A 19,459-nucleotide genomic window follows, 5' to 3' on the forward strand; every position below is an offset into this window, starting at 1 on the left:
TGTGTATGAGGATTCCTCTTCCTCAGGAGGAAGGAACAACAGAGACACCGTGTGATGAACTGAGCACAACTCCCATTCCCTATCACCCTTACTGCTCTTGGGAAGGGGGTTAAGGAAAGAGGGAGTAACTGAGCCCAGCAAGAAGGGAAGGGTGGAAGAAAGGTATTCAAATATTTGATTTTATTAGTCATTAGCCTACTCTGATGTAATTGGCAATAAACTAAGCTAATTTCCCTAACCCAAGTCTGTTTTGCCTACAATGGTAATCAGTGAATGGTCTCTGCTTGCCCCGATCTCAAACCACAAGACTTTGGTTATATTTTCTCTTTGTCCAGATGAGGACAGAGAGCAATGGAGCCACCTTGATGGGTATTACAGAATCATAGAACCACAGAATCACAGAATGCTAAGGGCTGGAGGGGACCACAAAAGCTATCCAATCCAACCTCCTTGCCAGAGAAGGATCACCTAGACAAGATCACAAAGGAACATATCCAGGTAGAGTGTGAATATCTCCAGAGAGGGAGACTCCACAATTACCCTGGGCAGCCTCTTACAGTCTTCTGTCATCCTCACAGGGAAAAAAATCCTCCTCATGTTTAAATGAAGCTTCCTACTCCTCAGCTTCAACCCATTGCCCCTTGTCCTGTCACTGGACATCACCCAGCAGAGCCTGGCTCTAGCCTCCTGCCACTGCACATATTGATAAGCACTGATGAGGTCACCTCTCAGTCTCCTCCTCTCCAAGCAGCACAGTCCCAGCTCCCTCAGGCTCTTCTTGTAACAGAGATGTTCCATTCCCTTCATCATCTTTGTGGCTCTGTGCTGGACTCTCTCCAGCAGTTCTATGTCCCTCTTCAACTGGCAGGACACAATACTCCAGATGAAGTCTCACCAGGGCAGATTATACCTGGTGTCCAACCAGAGAGACCCACACACACACAACTTCACTTGCAAAAACCAGTCCCAGAGACAAGCAGACGCACAAAGCACACCAGCTTCACAGAACAGCTAAAACAACTCATTTTCTACTCCCTTCCAAACAAAGTTTTGGGTTTTTTCTCCCCAGCATCTTGTGGAATTGTAGCAGCTCTGGAGCAGAGCTAGAAAAAACACTGTGTAGAAGGCAGCACAGGGATTTTGCTGAGAGCACCTCGTCAATTCACATTGATCATCGTGTTTCTATATTCATTCAACACCCATCCAAATTCCTACAAGTATCTGTTGCTGTTGTTGTTGCTGTTTCTCTCAAGGTGTTAAGGCAGAGGATGGTAATAATAGAATCATAGAATCATAGATTCAACCAGGTTGGAAGAGACCTCCAAGATCATCCACTCCAACCTGTCCCCCAGCCCTATCCAGTCAACTAGACCATGTGTGGTGGAGGGGCTGCAGCCCAAAACAGAGGCCTCCCTATGCCTCTACATGTCTGAACATGTTTTTCTGCCAGGACCCATGGTAGTAAACAGGTTATGTAACACACACACCCCCAGTCCATGTATCCCTGGGGTCTGCCCAGGTGATCCCCATATTTGGGAGGGTCCAGGCAGACAGCTCCTACCTATTAAGGTAAGGTTTGGCTTACTGCCAACCTGATTGGTCACTTTAGATGGCCAAAATGGCCACGAATCTTGGCCCACAGTCTATAAAGAGGGATGCAAAGGTGCACCACATGTTCAGAGTGTTCAGAGTGTTCAGACTCAGCTGCTCAGACTCAGCTCTCTGACCCTGCCTGCAGCGCAGCTCAGCTCTCTGATCCACACAGCAGCGTCCTGCTGCCCTGACTTGCTTGCAAGGCCTAGACATAGAGTCTGGCCCTCACTTGCATGCTCACTGAGGCTTAGACCTCTTGCATTGATCTCAAGGCGCAGTTAACCTGTCTGCGTACCTTAGAAGCAGAGCACATTCAAGCCTGCACCTGATACATATATGGGGAGCTGAGAGCCCCCTAAGCCTAGAGCCAGCCATGCATACCAGCCACCTATCTAGCATTTATCTACAGAGCTCAGTCTCCCAGCAGCCTGGCACACACTGCATGCCCACTGCTATAGCCTGGAGTACCAGGACAGCAGACCTCTGAATTGTCTGCAAGCCCACAAACACAGCCTGCTAGCTGTGAAAGGACCATGCCAGAAGCTGCATGGACAAATCCTTCTCCTGTTCCTGGAATCCTGCCAGCTGATCATCCCTGGACATGCAGCATCCAGAAGACCAGCAGCGTTGAGGCAGAGACCACCTCACACCAGGAGAAAAGGTTAGAGGAAACCTGTTTACCCCAGAGACTGGGAACACTTATCATTCTCCTCGCAAGCTGGGAAGATTCCAGCCTCACAGAGACCCAGACACTGGGCACAGGCTGTGACACAACCCCAGGAGGGTGATTAATAATTAAGAGCAACACTTCTAAGTAAGCTTTAATTCCTCTGTAATATAAGCTCGCTCTGCCTTAGAGCAGACAGCTTTCAGCCCCTGCTGGGCAGACAGCATAGTTCTTAAACAGGCATTAAGCCTGAGGGAAATCTCTCTCTGTCTACAGTTGATAATTTGATAGTTAATAATCAAATCCCTGTACATATATATATATCATATCCTAATTGTTTTCATAAATTTGCACAACATAACTATTCTGTGGTGGGAGGTGGCAGGAGTTTATAGATATTAATTTTAATAAATATTTTTTTATAAAAAATTAATACCACCTTGGATTAATTTCTCACCTCTCCCTAATAAGGGAGGAATGGAGAAACCCCCCTCCACAACACTATGGCACTAAGTGCCTCATCCAGGCTTTGCTTGAACACCTTCAGGGATGATGACTCCACCACCTCCCTGGGCAGCCCATTCCAATGCAAATCACTCTCTCGATGAAGAACTTCCTCCTAACATCCATCCTAGACCTCCCCTGCCACAACTTGAGACTGTGTCCCCTTGTTCTATTGCTGGTTGTTTGGGAGACCAACCCACAGCTGGCTACAACCTCCCTTCAGGTAGTTGTAGGCAGCAATGAGGTCAGCCCTGAGCCTCCTCTTCTCCAGGCTGCACACCCCCAGCTCCCTCAGCCTCTCCTGATAGGGTTTGTGTTCCAGGCCTTTCACCAGCTTTGTCGCCCTTCTCTGGACACCACATAGAGTGGTTTATGTTGGAAGGGACTTCAAAGGTCACCCAGTTCCATTTCCTCTCTTCAGAAAGGGAATGAGAGGAGAGTGAGCCTGAGAGAAGAGTGGTTGGTGGAATGTGTCACAGTGCTCTCTGCAAGGACACTGCCAAGCGATCACAGAAAGAGGTCATTTTCCTGGTGGCTTCCAAGCTGGAGCAGCAGCTGTGCTGGTGAGCACAGCTCAGAAGAGGGCACTGGCTGGTGACACTCTGGGTTTGTTAGCACTGCAGTTTCTGGGTGTGCCAGTTTAAAAGAAATTGTATTCTAGCGAAGCGTGCTGGTTGCAGGCTAACTGGAAATACTATAAAGAAAGAGATTAGACCATTTGTTATAAAAGAAGAATAATCATAGAATCACAGAATGGTTTAAGTTGGAAAGGACCTCAAAGATCACCCAGCCCCAACACCCTGCCATAGGCAGGGACACCTCCCACTAGAATACGTTACTCAAGGCCTCCTCCAACCCAGTCTTGAACACCCTCAGGGAGGCTGTGGATCACAGAATCACAGAATGAGATCATAGATTCTCCACAACCTCCCTGGACAAACTGTGCCAGTGTTTCACCACCCTCACAGTGAAGAACTTCTTCCTATCATCCAGTTTCAATCTCTCCTCTGCCAGTTTAAACCCATTACTTGTCATCCTCTCATTACAAGACCTTGGCAATAGTTCCTCACCAGCCCTCCTGTAGCCCCCTTCAGATATTGGAAGGCCACTGCAAGGTCTCCTGGAAGACTCCTGTTCTCCAGGCTGAATAATGGTAAAGTCTATGCCATTCACTGTTTTGCTAAAAGGAATTAAAAAGCCAAACTACAAATAATCTGTCCTCTTTTGCCTCAGATCACTTGCTCCCTTCACTTCTCCTTTGCTCCACTCTGATCTCTCCACTGACCTTGGCTAACAAGACAAAAAAGTAAGCTCTACTGGTTGATTTGTTTTCTGTCTGGGAAAGAGTGGGGGAGAGAGAGGGTGGCATTGGTCCCTTCTGGGCTTTCTTCTTTCAGGGGAGGGAGTTTGGATTTCTGAATGATTTCTAAATTGTGTATAGTTGTAAACAGATGCAAATGTATTGTGAATGTATGCTTCTAAACTTAGCTCTGCTGTAAGTACAGCTACTGTCATGGAAGGTAGCAAAGCCCTTCAGCAGGCTTCATTTCTGCACAAAGTCGTGGCTCACATGAAGCCAGGAATCGTAAGAACCAAAACAATATTTTCTATCTGCCTGCATGAGCTACAAGGCCCCTGGGAAGATCACAGTATCACAGTATCACAGTATCACAGTATCATCATCAGGGTTGGAAGAGACCTCACAGATCATCAAGTCCAACCCTTTACCACAGAGCTCAAGGCCAGACCATGGCACCAAGTGCCACATCCAATCCTGCCTTGAACAGCCCCAGGGACGGCGACTCCACCACCTCCCCAGGCAGCCCATTCCAGTGTCCAATGACTCTCTCAGTGAAGAACTTTCTCCTCACCTCCAGCCTAAATCTCCCCTGGCGCAGCCTGAGGTTGTGTCCTCTCGTTCTGGTGCTGGCCACCTGAGAGAAGAGAGCAACCTCCTCCTGGCCACAACCTCCCCTCAGGTAGTTGTAGATAGCAATAAGATCACCCCTGAGCCTCCTCTTCTCCAGGCTAACCAATCCCAGCTCCCTCAGCCTCTCCTCGTAGGGCTGTGCTCAAGGCCTCTCACCAGCCTCGTCGCCCTTCTCTGGACACGCTCAAGCATCAAAATGTCCCTTCTAAACTGGGGGGTCCAGAACTGAACACAGGACTCAAGGTGTGGCCTAACCAGTGCAGAGTACAGGGGCAGAATGACCTCCCTGCTCCTGCTGACCACACCATTCCTGATGCAGGCCAGGATGCCACTGGCTCTCTTGGCCACCTGGGCACACTGCTGGCTCATGTTCAGGTGGGTATCAATCAGCACCCCCAGATCCCTCTCTGTCTGGCTGCTCTCCAGCCACTCCGACCCCAGCCTGTATCTCTCCATGGGGTTGTTGTGGTCAAAGTGCAGCACCCTGCACTGTCCAGGTGGTCAAGGTCCCGCTGCAGAGCCCTTCTGCCCTCCAACCCAGCCACATCTGCCCCCAGCTTAGTGTCATCTGCAAACTTGCTGATGACTGACTCCATGCCCTCATCCAGATCATCTATTCCTCCCTAGGAAGGGTAAAAGGTAAACACTGGCTTTGTTTTTGATTTAAGGACCTTGGTTCTCATGCCTGCCAGACACCTGTTGGGGGCTGACCCCTGGGTGGTCTTACAGGTTGTTTATGGTAAGAGTTGTCCAATTATATGAATTGATTATAACTTTGTACCAATCTGTAAAAATAACGTAAAATTGCCTGAGCTGGCTGAGCACACCCCTCTTAAACACTATTAAATGGTGTGTTTGCCTTAATCGGGAGCCTGTTCTCTCTACACTCCATACTCTTGCACCTCGAAATCTCTCACTCTCAACCCTGCTTGGCACAAAATCAACAACACCTGATCCTCAGAGGCCAGGGCTTACCTCGGCCCAAACCTGCAGAAGGCTCAGACAATGCCCTGAACTCAATAATACTTCAAACCTTGTTGAAACTGCTTCGAACAGTGAGTAACCAACAGACTTTTACTTAAAGACTGAGCAACTTATCAAGACTCAAAAGAACCCCCTTAAAAATCACAGACTCTCTTTATTTTAGTCATTCCTGCATTTTAATCTGCGACCACAGACCAAAGAATTTACATGGGATAGTTATAGATAAGTTTGGGGAAGGGGATTTTCCATATTTTAGCAATAAATCATTTAATCTTTTACAAATCGGCCTCGCATGTTTTTCCCCATAAATTCCCCTAAACTGCATTTTGCAACACTTACTTCCAAGCCATCTGAGCTAGTCTGGTAAGTTTCAGTTGGTGGTGGGGGTCACAGAATCAGAGGATGTCAGGGGTTGGAAGGGACCCAAAGATATCATCAAGTCCAACCCCACTGCCACAGCAGAACTGTACAATCTAGCTCAGGTCACACAGCACCACATTCAGACAGGCCTTAGAAGTCTCCAGAGAAGGAGACTCCACAACCTCTCTTTGCAGCCTGTGCCAGTGCTCTGTGACCCTCACAGTAAAGAAGTTCTCCCTCGTGTTGAGCTGGAACCTTCTGCACTGCAGCAGTTCCTTAACCCTCGAGGTGAAGGTAAAACAGTTGTTGCAGCATCCAGGTTGTGCAAGGCACTTTCTATATGGACAAGACTGACATTTGCACAGCTACCTTCCACTTCACACTCTTCTTTAGAATCTTAGAATCAGCCAGGTTGGAAGAGACCTCCAAGATCATCCAGTCCAACCTAGCACCCAGCCCTAGCCAGTCAAATAGACCATGGCACTAAGTGCCTCATCCAGTCTTGTCTTGAACACCTCCAGGGACAGTGACTCCACCACCATCCTGGGCAGCTCATTCCAATTCCAATAACTCTCTCTGTGAAGAACTTCCTCCTAATATCAAGGCTGTACCGCTTCTGGCACAACTTGAGACTGTATCCTCTTGTTCTGTTGGTGGTTGTCTGGGAGAAGATACCAACCCCCACCTGGCTACAACCTCCCTTCAGGTAATTGTAGACAGCAATGAGAGCACCCCTGAGACATGACCCTCCTCTTCATACTTGCAGCTATGAACCATCTACCTTTCTCGAGCAGCTAAACCACACACAGCAACTGTGCCTGGCTTGTAGCTCTGCAGTGCTAAACTGGGCAAACAGAAAGCAATGAAAAACAATGCTAGAAAGGGTCTGGATAGGACTAGATTGGATGAGGCAAATCTCTTTTCGGTGGTCAGCAGCAATAATCCAAGGAGCAACAGGTTAGGTTGGAGTAACAAGGAGTTAACAAGGAGTAACAAGGGTTAGGTGATAGGTTGGACTTGGTGGTCTCCAAGGGCTTCTCCAGACTGACTAATTATGTCATTCTGTGTTACTATGATTACTAAACATCCTTGCTTCATTGCTTCCCAAAGCTACAAGGTTCAGTGATGACTTTCCTGACTTCAAGATTTTCCTTGATACTCACAGAAACACAGCAGGATAGCACCAGAAGCCAAGTACAAAGGGCTACCTGTTCAAAAGCCTTCTCTGGCATGTCCTGGAAGTCCTGTGTACCCCTAAATTCCTCTCTCTCCGTGGCTTGAATGGGAGGGGAAAAGCCGCCTGGTTCTCCCCCCTCAGCTGCCCCGCAGGCGTGAAGGGGGTGAGCAAAGGGGTCCTGCCCGCATGAGGAGTGCCCCATGCAGTGCCCACGCTGGGATCTGGCTGGGATTGGCTGTGCGCTTTCGCGCCTAAGGTGTGGTAACTCTGCCCTTTGTCTAGCGAGGGTATAAATATTGGGGGCTTCCTGCCTTTGGGGTTCCCGCCTTGGATTTCGTCCCTGCCTAGACGTTCGTGTTTGCCTGAGACTTTCCCCACCCCCCGCTTGCCTAAGCTGAATACAGAAAGCTTCAAAGAATGGCTTCCCCATTGACACCTTTGTAAGAGCTTAACGACTCTTAACGATCCACCTACAGCCGCTGAAAAGGGAGCGAGAAAGAGAGACAGACCCCACGAGGAAGCCTGATCGTGAGTTATTTTGGCTCAGCTTTATTAGTAAGAAACCCTCTATTAATTAATAGCTAAAGCCTTTTCCAACTTCTGACTTCCAAAATAGTCAGATTATTGATGGTATCCCCGTAGATAATTCTCATGCAACTCAATCTGCCAATTAACTAAATCAATCTTTGTATGTATAGTTTTGGGGGTGGGTTTTTGGGAAAATAAAATAGCTATTTTTGTATAAAATTCCCAACTTGGCCACACATTAATTCCTGCCTCCACAACATGGCATGAGATGAAGGTGGAGGTGTTTCAAAGGAGACTGGATGAGGCACTTAGTGCCATGAGTTAGTCAATTAGAAGGGTTAGGTGATAGGTTGGACTTTGTAATCTCCAAGGTCTTTTCCACCCTGCATGATTCTGTGATTCTGTGAAATCTGGAGTTGCTCTTAGGTAGCTGAGAAGAGGCAAAGTGGAGACCTACAGACAATTGAACGGGGTGAAATCCTCAAACTAAGTATATCTGTAAGCTGCTCATGTCTTTGGAAACCTTGCCTCTGCCTGATTATGACACTGCCTGGGGTGAAGCAATCTGGCAATATCTGAGTTAGCATCCTGGGAGAAGCCAATCATGCACTATAGAGATAATTTCTCACACGCAGCTGTCCTGATAGACTGAGCCACATTTAACAGACTTACACTGCCTTTCTCCTTCCTCACTTCTATGGCTTCTCCAGGACCTTGGTTGTTACTTGCTTTCCCCTCTTACAATCTGTGGTTCCCATGCAAAGGTTTTCCTCCCACCATAAAGGACATTTCCAGCCACAGCACTAGAAAGGTCTGAGGCAAAGAAGGAGATAATAAATGGCAGAGTGTAAAGCTGTCCTTTGCTTAAACTGACAGCTCAGACATTTGAGCTGAAGTGAGCTTTGGCCAGGTTTACAGGCAGGGGCATCAGCCCAAGAACAGTAAATTTTTTAGATGGATATCTCCAAAGAAAACACTCTCAAAGGAGGAATAATCACCCTCACAGAACACAGAAACCCAGCACTCTACTACATCAAGTTCATGAAGATTCAAGTTGATTAAGCCTTTACTTTGTTTGTCACTATTGCAGTATTTTGTGACTGCTGAAAATTGCTTCTTCTTAATCAGTGGTGACTTTCCCAAAAGCAGTTCTAAGGGCTCATGGAAAGCAACAGGGACTCTTTGAAAACCTAACCTCTTACCAAGCTTCTTTTACCAACATACAATCCCGTCGCTACCTCTGGTGAGCAGTCAAGCTGCTGGTGCTAACCCTGAAGGTTCAGGATGCATTTTCAGCACTACTCCACTATTTACTACTCCAGCTTCTGGTACCAGGCAGACAAGACCACAGGCTGGTAACAGCTAAAGGCCTAGATGTGCTCAAACTTCTGAGTGCACACCTTGAAACACTTGGGCTTAAGTGAATGGTCTCACATGCTTACATGCCCAAGGCTGTCTCATCTTGCAGTAGGCTCTGGATGTGTATCAGAATCACAGAATTAACCAAGCTGGAAACGACCTCTAAAATCACGGAGTCTAACCTACCACCTAAGCCTTCTAATTAACTAAATCATGGCACTAAGTGCCTCAGCCAGTCTCCTTTGAAACACCTTCAGGGATGAGGACTCCATCACCCTCCTGGGCAGTCCATCCCAATGCCAATCACTCTTGCTGTGAACAACTTCTTCCTAACCTCTAGCCTAAACCTGCCCTGGCACAGCTTGAGGCTGTGTCCTCTTGTTCTGTCCCTGAGTACCTGGCAGAAGAGACCAACCCCATCTGGCTACAGCCTTCCTTCAGGTAGCTATAGAGGGCAATGAGGCCACCCCTGAGCCTCCTCTTCTCCAGGCTGCACACCCCCAACTCCCTCAGCCTCTCCTCACAGGGCTGTGCTCCACGCCCCTCATCAGCCTTGCTACCCTTCTCTGGGCACATTCAAGCACCTCAACATCTTTCTTAAAAGGAGTGGCCAGGAATGGACAAAGGACTCAAGGTGTGACCTAATCAATGATGACTATAGGGGCAGAAGGGCTTCCTTGATCCTGCTGGCCACACTGTTCCTCATCCAGGCCAGGATGCCATTTGCCTTCTTGGCCACCTGGGCACACTGTAGGCTGAGTCCCTATCAGTAAAGGTGCTCCTTAGTTGTCATCAGGTCACATGAGGACCTGAGGAATTGTTTTCAGATCTGCTGCTTGCCTGGAGACACTTGAATGTGCGTCCCATCTTACCTAAGGAATTCTCCCACCAAGGAAAAAGAATATTTCCCCATCATGTTTCGGAGCCATCTCACAACCTTACCTTTGTTGGAAACTTCAACAGTAAATTACTGTGGTGAAGGGGGCGTAGGCCTGAAAACAGAGGCCTCCCTATGCCTCTACATGCCTGAACATGTTTTTCTGCCAGGACCCATGGTAGTAAACAGGTTGTGTAACACACACACCCCCAGTCCATGTATCCCTGGGGTCTGCCCAGGTGATCCCCATATTTGGGAGGGTCCAGGCAGACAGCTCCTACCTATTAAGGTAAGGTTTGGCTTACTGCCAACCTGATTGGTCACTTTAGATGGCCAAAAGGGCCACGAATCTTGGCCCACAGTCTATAAAGAGGGATGCAAAGGTGCACCACGTGTTCAGAACGTTCAGACTCAGCTGCTCAGACTCAGCTCTCTGACCCTGCCTGCAGCGCAGCTCAGCTCAGCTCTCTGATCCAAATTGCAGTGCCCTGCTGCCCTGACTTGCTTGCAAGGCCTAGACATAGAGTCTGGCCCTCACTTGCATGCTCACTGAGGCTTAGACCTCTTGCATTGATCTCAAGGCGCAGTTAACCTGTCTGCGTACCTTAGAAGCAGAGCACATTCAAGCCTGCACCTGATACATATATGGGAGCCCCCTAAGCCTAGAGCCAGCCGTGCGTACCGGCGAGCTATACAGAGCACAGACTCCCAGCTTTAGCCTGGAGTACCAGGACAGTAGACCTCTGAATTGTCTGCAAACCCACAAACACAGCCTGCTAGCTGTACAGAAGACCATGCCAGAAGCTGCACAGACATCCTTCTCCTGTTCCTGGGATCCTGCCAGCTGATCATCCCTGGACATGCAGCATCCAGAAGCAGCAGCGCCAAGGCAGAGATCACTTCACCAGGACAAAGGTTAGAGGAAACCTGTTTACCCCAAAGACTGGGAAGATTTATCATCCCCTCTCAAGCTGGGAAGATTCCAGCCCACAGAGTCCCCAGGCAGAGCCCCTGGAAGTCCGGACACTGGGCACAGGCTGAAATACAGCCCCGGGAGGGTGATTAATAATTAATAGCAAGACTTCTAAGTAAGCTTCAATTCTTCTGTAATATAAGTTACCTCTGCCTCAGGGCAGACAGTCTCAGCCCCTGCTGGGCAAACAGTATAGCTCCTAAGCGGCATTAAGACAAAGGAAAATCTCTTTCTCTCTGCCTATAATTGAAATTTCCAGTTATTGACCAAATCCCTGTATATATATCATATCCTAATTGTTTTCATAACTTTGCACTAGAACTATATTTTATTACACAGTGGTTGGGGCTGGCATGAGTTTGTAAATAGTAATCTTAATAAATAATTTTATAAAAAATTAATACCGCCTCAAATTAATGTCTCACCTCCCCCAAAAAAGGGAGTCATAGAGAAACCCCCTCTGCAACAATGATGTAAAAAGCAGAAGGCTGGGTCCTAAGTAGTGAGAAAGAGGACAGAAAAGGGTATACCATGACCAGAATCATTCATTCTTACTATGCCATGTCCTCTTTTGCCCATCTGCTCCTTATACTCAGAAGGAAAGCACTCAGTTGCAGAGCATAGCACAAGGACTACATTTGTGACTCCCCAGGAGCACTCCACCTCCTTTGCAGACTTCAAAACATCTGTTAACAGCCGGTTTCAGCACCCTGCTCAAGTGTGCTGAATTTCTGATTTAGTTGTAGCAATTAGCAAGGCAGGAATCATAAAATATGTAGTTGTTTTTACTTCTGGAAATCCCTGCCCACAACTGAACACAAATTAGTTAAATTTGGGTTCTAATTCGGTTGAGAAAATCTTCACAAGGATGCCTATGGGCAATTCATTCCTTTAGGAGAATCAGAAAATTGGAAAAGTTTAGCCACAAAATGACTTTACCCCACGTACAAATAGAAGGCAGCCTGGAGCCCTAGGGAAAGTCTGTTCTACTCACACACTGGAGTAGAAATTCCAAGGTAGTCTCTGGCTCCTTTGTGGTAGTGTTGGAACTGCTAAGCCATTGAGAGGCTTCCAGATCTTCCCAGGGTGCTGGGAAAGAGGCAGACAATCTCTGACCTGATCCTGGTTCCTCCAGGCATGGAGGACTGCAGAGGTGCAGGCAGGATCTCTCACAGATGTGCAGAAAGCACAATGTCAGTGGCACTTCTTGCCATGTTGTGAGGCACTTAAATACCTTCTCCTGGGAAATTTGAGGCACTTAAGTTTCCAGGTGGTTCAAGCCCAAAATATCAGGGCTAAGCTGGTCTGAAGCACAAGGCAGAGCAGAACATGTCCAAGGCAGTGAGGCAGAAGCAGCTTCATGAGGCAGAAGCAGAAAGTCAGAGGCAGCACAACTGCTTGCAACTTAGCTCCACGTCTATTCTTTGCCTGAGTGCAATGGCTCCTTTGGCCACAGAGATTCACCAATCAGAACAGGCATTTGCTAAACTGACCGTGTTAGGTGAAGCCAGGGCTTGCTTACCCTTATTTGGGCAAGACACCAGTAAGTGTCAAGAGCTGGCTAGAAGGCCAGGCCCAGAGAGTGGTGGTGAATGGTGCCACATCCAGTTGGCAGCTGTCACCAGTGCTGTGCCCCAAGGACTGGGCCCAGTCCTGTCCAATATCTTTATTGATGATCTGGACGAGGGGATCAAGTCCAGCATCAGTAACTTTGCAGGTGACACCAAGCTAGGAGCAGGTGTGGATCTGTTGGAGGGTAGGAGAGCCCTGCAGAGGGACCTGGCCAGGCTGGATGGGTGGGCAGAGGCCAATGGGATGAGATTGAACAAGGCCAGTTGCAGGGTTCTGCACTTTGGCCACAACAACCCCAAGCAGTGCTACAGGCTGGGGACTGAGAGGCTGAAGAGCAGCCAGGAAGAAAGGGACCTGGGGGTACTGGTAGAGAGTGGCTGAAGATGAGGCAGCAGTGTGCCCAGGTGGCCAAGAGAGCCAATGGCATCCTGGCCTGCATCAGGAACAGTGTGGCCAGTAGGACAGGGGAGGTTACTCTGTCCCTGTACTCAGCACTGGTCAGACCACACCTTGAGTGCTGTGTCCAGTTCTGGGCTCCTCAATTCAAGAGAGATGTTGAGGTGCTGGAACATGTCCAGAGAAGGGCGACAAAGCTAGTGAGGGGCCTGGAACACAAACCCTATGAGGAGAGGCTGAGGGAGCCTCTGAGAGGGTTGTTTAGCCTGGAGAAGAGGAGGCTTAGGGGTGACCTCATTGCTGTCTACAACTACCTGAAGGGACATTGTAGCCAGGTGGGGGTTGGCCTCTTCTCCCAGACAGCCATCAACAGAACAAGGGGACACAGTCTCAAGTTGTTTTGGGGGAGGTCTAGGCTGGATGTTAGGATGAAGTTCTTCACATCGAGAGTGATTGGCATAGGAATGGTCTGCCCAGGGAGGTGGTGGAGGCACCGTCCCTGGAGGTGTTGAAGAAAAGCCTGGATGAGGCACTTAGTGCCATGGTCTAGTTGACTGGATAGGGCTGGGTGCTAGGCTGGACTGGATGATCTTGGAGGTCTCTTCCAACCTGGTTGATTCTATGAAGTACCTAAACACATGTGAGTACCTGTTTATCACTTTGGGAGGGGACATAGTGGCCCAGCCTTTGTTTTCCTTCCCCATCAGCAGAAGGGTGGGGCAAGCCAGGACATCTAACAAGCCTACTAACCTTCCAGGACAGTTGTATAAGCATTAATCTGAATTACTTACCTTTCTCTATGCATAAGAGGCAGCTTCAATGCAGGACACCTGAAGGCAAGCTGAGTTCCCCTTGCCCCCTACCCTCTCCCCATTCTCCTCTCCCTCCCATTACTGTGCAGTAGCTTTTATAACAGCCATTCCTCCGCAAGAATTTTCACTGCTGTGAAGTCACCAGCCCCAAGGAATTCTTGTGGGATTCCAGATTTCCCAGCCTCACCACACCTGCTTCAAAAAAGGACCGTTTTGAGCACTCACCTCCCATATTTGCAGCGGAAAGGCTCTTGCAGACAAAGTGCATGATGTATATTGTCTATAATAGCTTTACCTACTCCGCCCCTTGAATCTATGGATGGATATCCATACAATATAGAATTACATAGGAAAATGTGTATTTTTTTCAGTATCCTCTTCACCTTGAAGCTAAAGCTGACAATCTTTTTCTTTCTGGCAAACCTCTGGTTTATACTTCTTCTCATCTACGTTTTGTCTTCCTATTTGAGCTATGCACCAATCTCTGAAGACTAATACAATTAAGAGGCACTACTGGGGAGCTGCTAGAGGACGTTTTTCTTTTAAATTCTGATAAACTTAAGTGCTGCTCATTAATTTTTGTGTCCCAGGGGAGTGCCTGGAGCCTTCAGTATAATTTCCTCCCAACAGCTTGCATAAAATTCTGCACTGCACTTTGGATCCAAGCCAGGCTGTCAGGGTTTGTTATTTATTGCAACTAGTAAAAATGATTCTCAGACGTTGTAAACCATTTGCCTTGGTGGCTCAGTGAGTACCCTGTAATGAGAACCAACAGCGTTGACATATCAGCTACTGTGACAGCAGTTATCAGTGGATTTTAAATTACTTGAGGGAGGAAAGGCTAAAAGGAGAAGGAAGCCTGACAAAGACATGGAGCTAGCTGCCAAGCTCAAGATTCCAATACTATCAGCCCTCATTTTCATGGACCTTTGTGTTCACAAACTCATTTTCTTTATTTTTTCCCCCATTTTTTTCATCTGATCCATTAATCAATCTGTGTCCCCCAGTGCTGACTAAACTCATGGCTCTTCACTATAGAGAGCTAAGGCCTCTCCTTGTACCTTTGCAGACAAGGACTAGAGTCACGTCACAAAATAATACCCAAGAGAAGCTGCCATCAATGAAGGGGAAAACAGAAGCATAGGTATTGATGCTAGGAAGTCCCATCAAACAGTGACCACTGGTTTGAATTATCTGTGGCTTGAGGCACAGAAGATGCCAAAAGAAGCAGTCTGTGATCTCTTACTGCCTTAGGGTACTTCAGCTGTGACTATTATCTGACAGGTGAATTCATGAAAATTCAGTTTCTTCTTCTTCAGAACAAGAATCACAGAATGTCAGGGGATGGAAAGGACCTCAGAAGCTCATCCAGTCCAAGCTCCCTGCAGAGCAGGATCACAGGAAGAAGTTCTTTGCAGTGAGGGTGGTGAGACACTGGCACAGGTTGCCCAGGGAGGTTGTGGCTGCTCCGTGTCTGCAGGTGTGGAAGGCCAGGTTGGATGAGACCTTGAGTGACCTGTTCTAGTGGGAGGTGTTCCTGCCTAGGCTGTGTGGTTTGAACTGGCTGATCTTTGAGCTGCCTTCCAACCTAAACCATTCTATGAGTCTATGATTCTGCACCAGGTCACACAGGAGCTCATCCAGGCAGGTTTTGAATATGCCCAGTGTGAGAGACTCCACAATCATCCTGGGCAGCCTGTTCCAGGTTTCTGTCACCCTCACAGGAAAAAAAGTTCCTCCTCATGTTTGCATGAAACTTCCTATGCCTCAGCTTCCACCCATTGCCCCTCGTCCTGTTGTCAGTCATCACCGAGCAGAGTCTGGCTCCATCCTCTTGGCATCCACACTCACATTTTACAGACTTACAAACATCAGTGAATTCACCCCTCCTTAAGCTGTCTGCTCTACTGCATTCTCTGCCAAAGAGCAGTAAGAAACCTGAGAAAGGCTAAAGTTATGGAGAGGTTCTTCACAAACCAACTTGGCTCTCCAGTCATTGTAGTCTTGATATTCAAGCTGTGCCTGCAGACCCATGAGCTGCGGGTTGAGCTAAGCTGTGACCTCCAGCTTCTCACTGCACAGAGCATTTGCTTTTAGCATGTTGGCTATCTGCCAGACTCTGAGACCTATTGAGCAGCCTACAGCCAAGGTGCACAAGTCTAATAGATCCATCTTGTCATAGAATCATAGAATTAACCAGGTTGAAAGAGACCTCCAAGATCATCCAGTCCTACCTAGCACCCAGCCCTACCCAGTCAACTAGACCATGGCACTAAGTGCCTCATTCAGTCTCTTCTTGAAGACCTCCAGGAGCAGCGACTCCACCACCTCCCTGGGCAGCCCATTCCAATGCCAATCACTCTCTCTGCCAACAACTTCCTCCTAACATCCAGCCTAGACCTCCCCTGGCACAGCTTGAGACTGTATCCCCTCGTTCTATTGGTGGCTGCCTGGGAGAAGAGGCCACCCCCCACCTGGCTACAATGTCCCTTCAGGTAGTTGTAGACAGCAATGAGGTCACCCCTGAGCCTCCTCTTCTCCAGGCTAAACAACCCCAGCTTCCTGTCTTCTCACCAAGGATGCTTAACTCCTGGTCTGAGCAAACGCAAGCTGTTCCACCTATTCCTTGTCATGGAATAGGTGGCTGGCTCTATGCTTTTGCTGTAATGATCTCTCTTCACATAAAACCTTACTCATTGACATAGCTAGACAGTGATGTCATTCTTCTCCCCAATAAACAGAGTTCCCAGCTCTTAAAACCCAAGGTGCACTCTTCTCATATAGCCCCTGGGCTCGATCCCAGTGTTTTCTCAGGCTACACATTCGAGACTGTTGTTGTTTCTGATTTGCTTTTAATGTGTGGCATTGGATTTTATGTTTCCACATAATCTGAGGTGACACACCTCAGCACCAAGTCAGGCCTTGTGTTCTGCATTTTCTGACCCAAAGATTCTTCACAGTAGCTGTAAAATTCGGCAGTCCACCAGGCTGGGCTTTTTTTGTTGCTTTTGAGATACCTGCAAACTACCTGGACCAAAGCCTGATGGGTTGTAGTTCAGTGTGGGTCAATTGACTTTGGTTAAACAACACACTACTGCCTGCATCTTTTTCTTTCTCCACTCCTGCATTTTTCTCCCTCTCTTGCCCTTGGAATCTCTGTAAGGGTCAAAGAGGCCCAGATCTCCAAGTCTGCCAAAGGATGGGTGACAAGCCCAGGAGTAAGACAGAAAAATATCTTACCTGCTTTGCAGATTCAAGAAGAACATAGAACTGCTTGAGAGAGTCCAGTGCAGAGCCATAAAAATGGTGAAGGAAGTTCAACATCTTCTTTATGAGGAGAGCCCGAGGCAGATGGGGCTTTTTAGTTTGGAGAGGAGGAGACTAAGGGGTGACCTCATCAATAGTTATCAATATATGCAGGTTGAGTGCCAGGAGGATGGAGCCAGGCTCTGCTGGGTGATGCCCAGTAACAGAACAAGGGGCAATGGTTGCAAGCTGAGGTATAGGAGGTTCCATGCGAACCTGAGGAAGATTTTTTTTTTCCCAGAGAGGGTAACGGAGCACTGGAACAGGCTGCCCAGAGAGGTTATGGAGTCTCCTTCTCTGGAGCCTTTCAAGGCCTGTCTGGATATGTTGCTGTGTGACCTGAGCTAGATTGTACGGTTCTGCTGTGGCAGTGGGGTTGGACTGGATGATGTCTTTGGGTCCCTTCCAACCCCTGATATCCTGTGATCCTGTGATCCTCTCAGCCCAATGGCTACTACAGGTCATCCACAGAACTGCCTTGGCTTCTCAGGTGCTACCTTCTTATCATCAATCTGACGTGCTGGACGCTATTGATCTGACTCAGCAGCTATCAAGCATTTAATCCTCTTGCCCTTGTAAAAAAAATCATAGCTCATGTTTCCACCTTTTATTTCACTCCTTGTGGTGAATTCTGCTTTTATTGGGAAAGCAAATTGCTGAGCCTGCTTTTGTCCTGATGTTATTTTTACACACCACTTTGCATCGTCCTTGCCCCGTTAGTGTTCAGTAATGTTTCAACTAAGGCTTCAGTGCATGTGATCATAGAATCATAGGATGGTTTAGGTTGGAAGGGAACTCAAAGATCAGCCAGTTCAAACCACCCAACCTAGGCAGGGACAGCTCCCACTAGAACAGGTCACTCAAGGTCTCATCCAATCTGGCCTTCAACACCTCCAGGCAGGGAGCAGCCACAACCTCCCTGGGCAACCTGTGCCAGTGTCTCACCACCCTCACTGCAAACAACTTCTTCCTAACATCCAGTTTCAATCTCCCCTCTGCCAATTTAAACCCATTACTTCTCAACCTGTCATTACAAGACCTTGTCAATAATCCCTCCCCAGCCCTCCAGTAGGCCATTTCTCATACTGGAAGGCTACTCCAAGGTCTCCTTGAAGCCTTCTCTTCTCCACGCTGCAGAGACTAATCTCTCATAGCCTGTCCTCATAGCAGAGCTGCTGCAACCTTCTGAACATCTTCGTGGCCTCCTCCGGACAGGCTCCAACAGTTCCGTGTCCTTCTTGTGTTAGATGCTCCAGAACTGCACGCAGGACTCCAGGTGGGGTCTAAGGAGAGCAGAGCAAAAGGGCAGAATCCCCTCCCTTGCCCTGCTGGCCACACTGCTCTTGTTGCAGCCTAGAATGCAGTTGCTGTCTGGGCTGCACTCACACTGCAGGCTCATGTTGAGCTTTTCTTCAACCCAGACCCCCAGGTCCTTTTCCTCAGAGCTGCTCTCAGACATTCACCACCCAGCCTGGTGCTGTGCTTGGGATTGCACTGACCCAGGTGCAGGACCTTACATGTGGCTTTGGATGAGATTCTACTCTTGTAAACAAATAAATGCCACAAAAATATGTTGAATTTAGAGTTGGGGTACTCCAGGTGAGGTCCCACAAGAGCAGAGTAATGCCAACACAGACTTAAACACCCGCTGTCCAAATGGAAAGAGTGGACTGAGTCAGGGTGGAGAAGCAAGAGCTCATGGCAGAGATAAGGATTTGAGGTGTGTGGTAGTTTGAGGGGTCTCAGGTTCCCTTAAGAAGACCACAGAGACAAAGCTCTGTCCCAGGGGACAGACCTGGATGCCTATGGAAATCGTCATTTGGTTACTCAATCCCATAATCCTGCTATCACTTTGGAAGTGGGCAGCAAAGTCAAATCTCTCTCTTTTCTCTCCCTGCATCAATGTCCCAATGTGTGGGATAAGTTTCAACAAGACCAAATGCCAGCTCCTGCACTTGGGTCACAGCAACCCCAAGCAACGCTACAGGCTTGGGGCAGTGTGGCTGGAGAGCTGCTGGCAGAATGGGATCAAAGATTCTAATAGAGAGGAGCTGAATATGACCCAGCAGTGTGCTCAGGTGGCCAAGAAACCCAATGGCATCCTGGCTGGGACTAAAAATGTTGTGGCCAGCAGGAGCAGGGAGGCGATTGTTGCTTTGGACTCACCTGGAGTCCTGTATACCCCTAGGTTCCTCTCCTGCCGTGGCTTCAGGGGAGAGGGAAAGCTGCCTGGTTCCCCCCACCCCTCGCCTGCCCTGAGGGTGTGAAGGGGGTGAGCAAAGGGGTCCTGCCCGCACAAGGAGTGCCCCATGCAGTGCCTGCACTGGAATCGGGCTGGGATTGGCTGTGTCTTTTCACACCTAAGGAAGTGGTAACTCTGCCCTTTGTCTAGAGAGGGTATAAATACTGGGGGGCTTCACA

This window comes from Pogoniulus pusillus, chromosome Z (genome assembly GCF_015220805.1).
Source record: "Pogoniulus pusillus isolate bPogPus1 chromosome Z, bPogPus1.pri, whole genome shotgun sequence".
Taxonomy (NCBI): Eukaryota; Metazoa; Chordata; class Aves; order Piciformes; family Lybiidae; genus Pogoniulus; species Pogoniulus pusillus.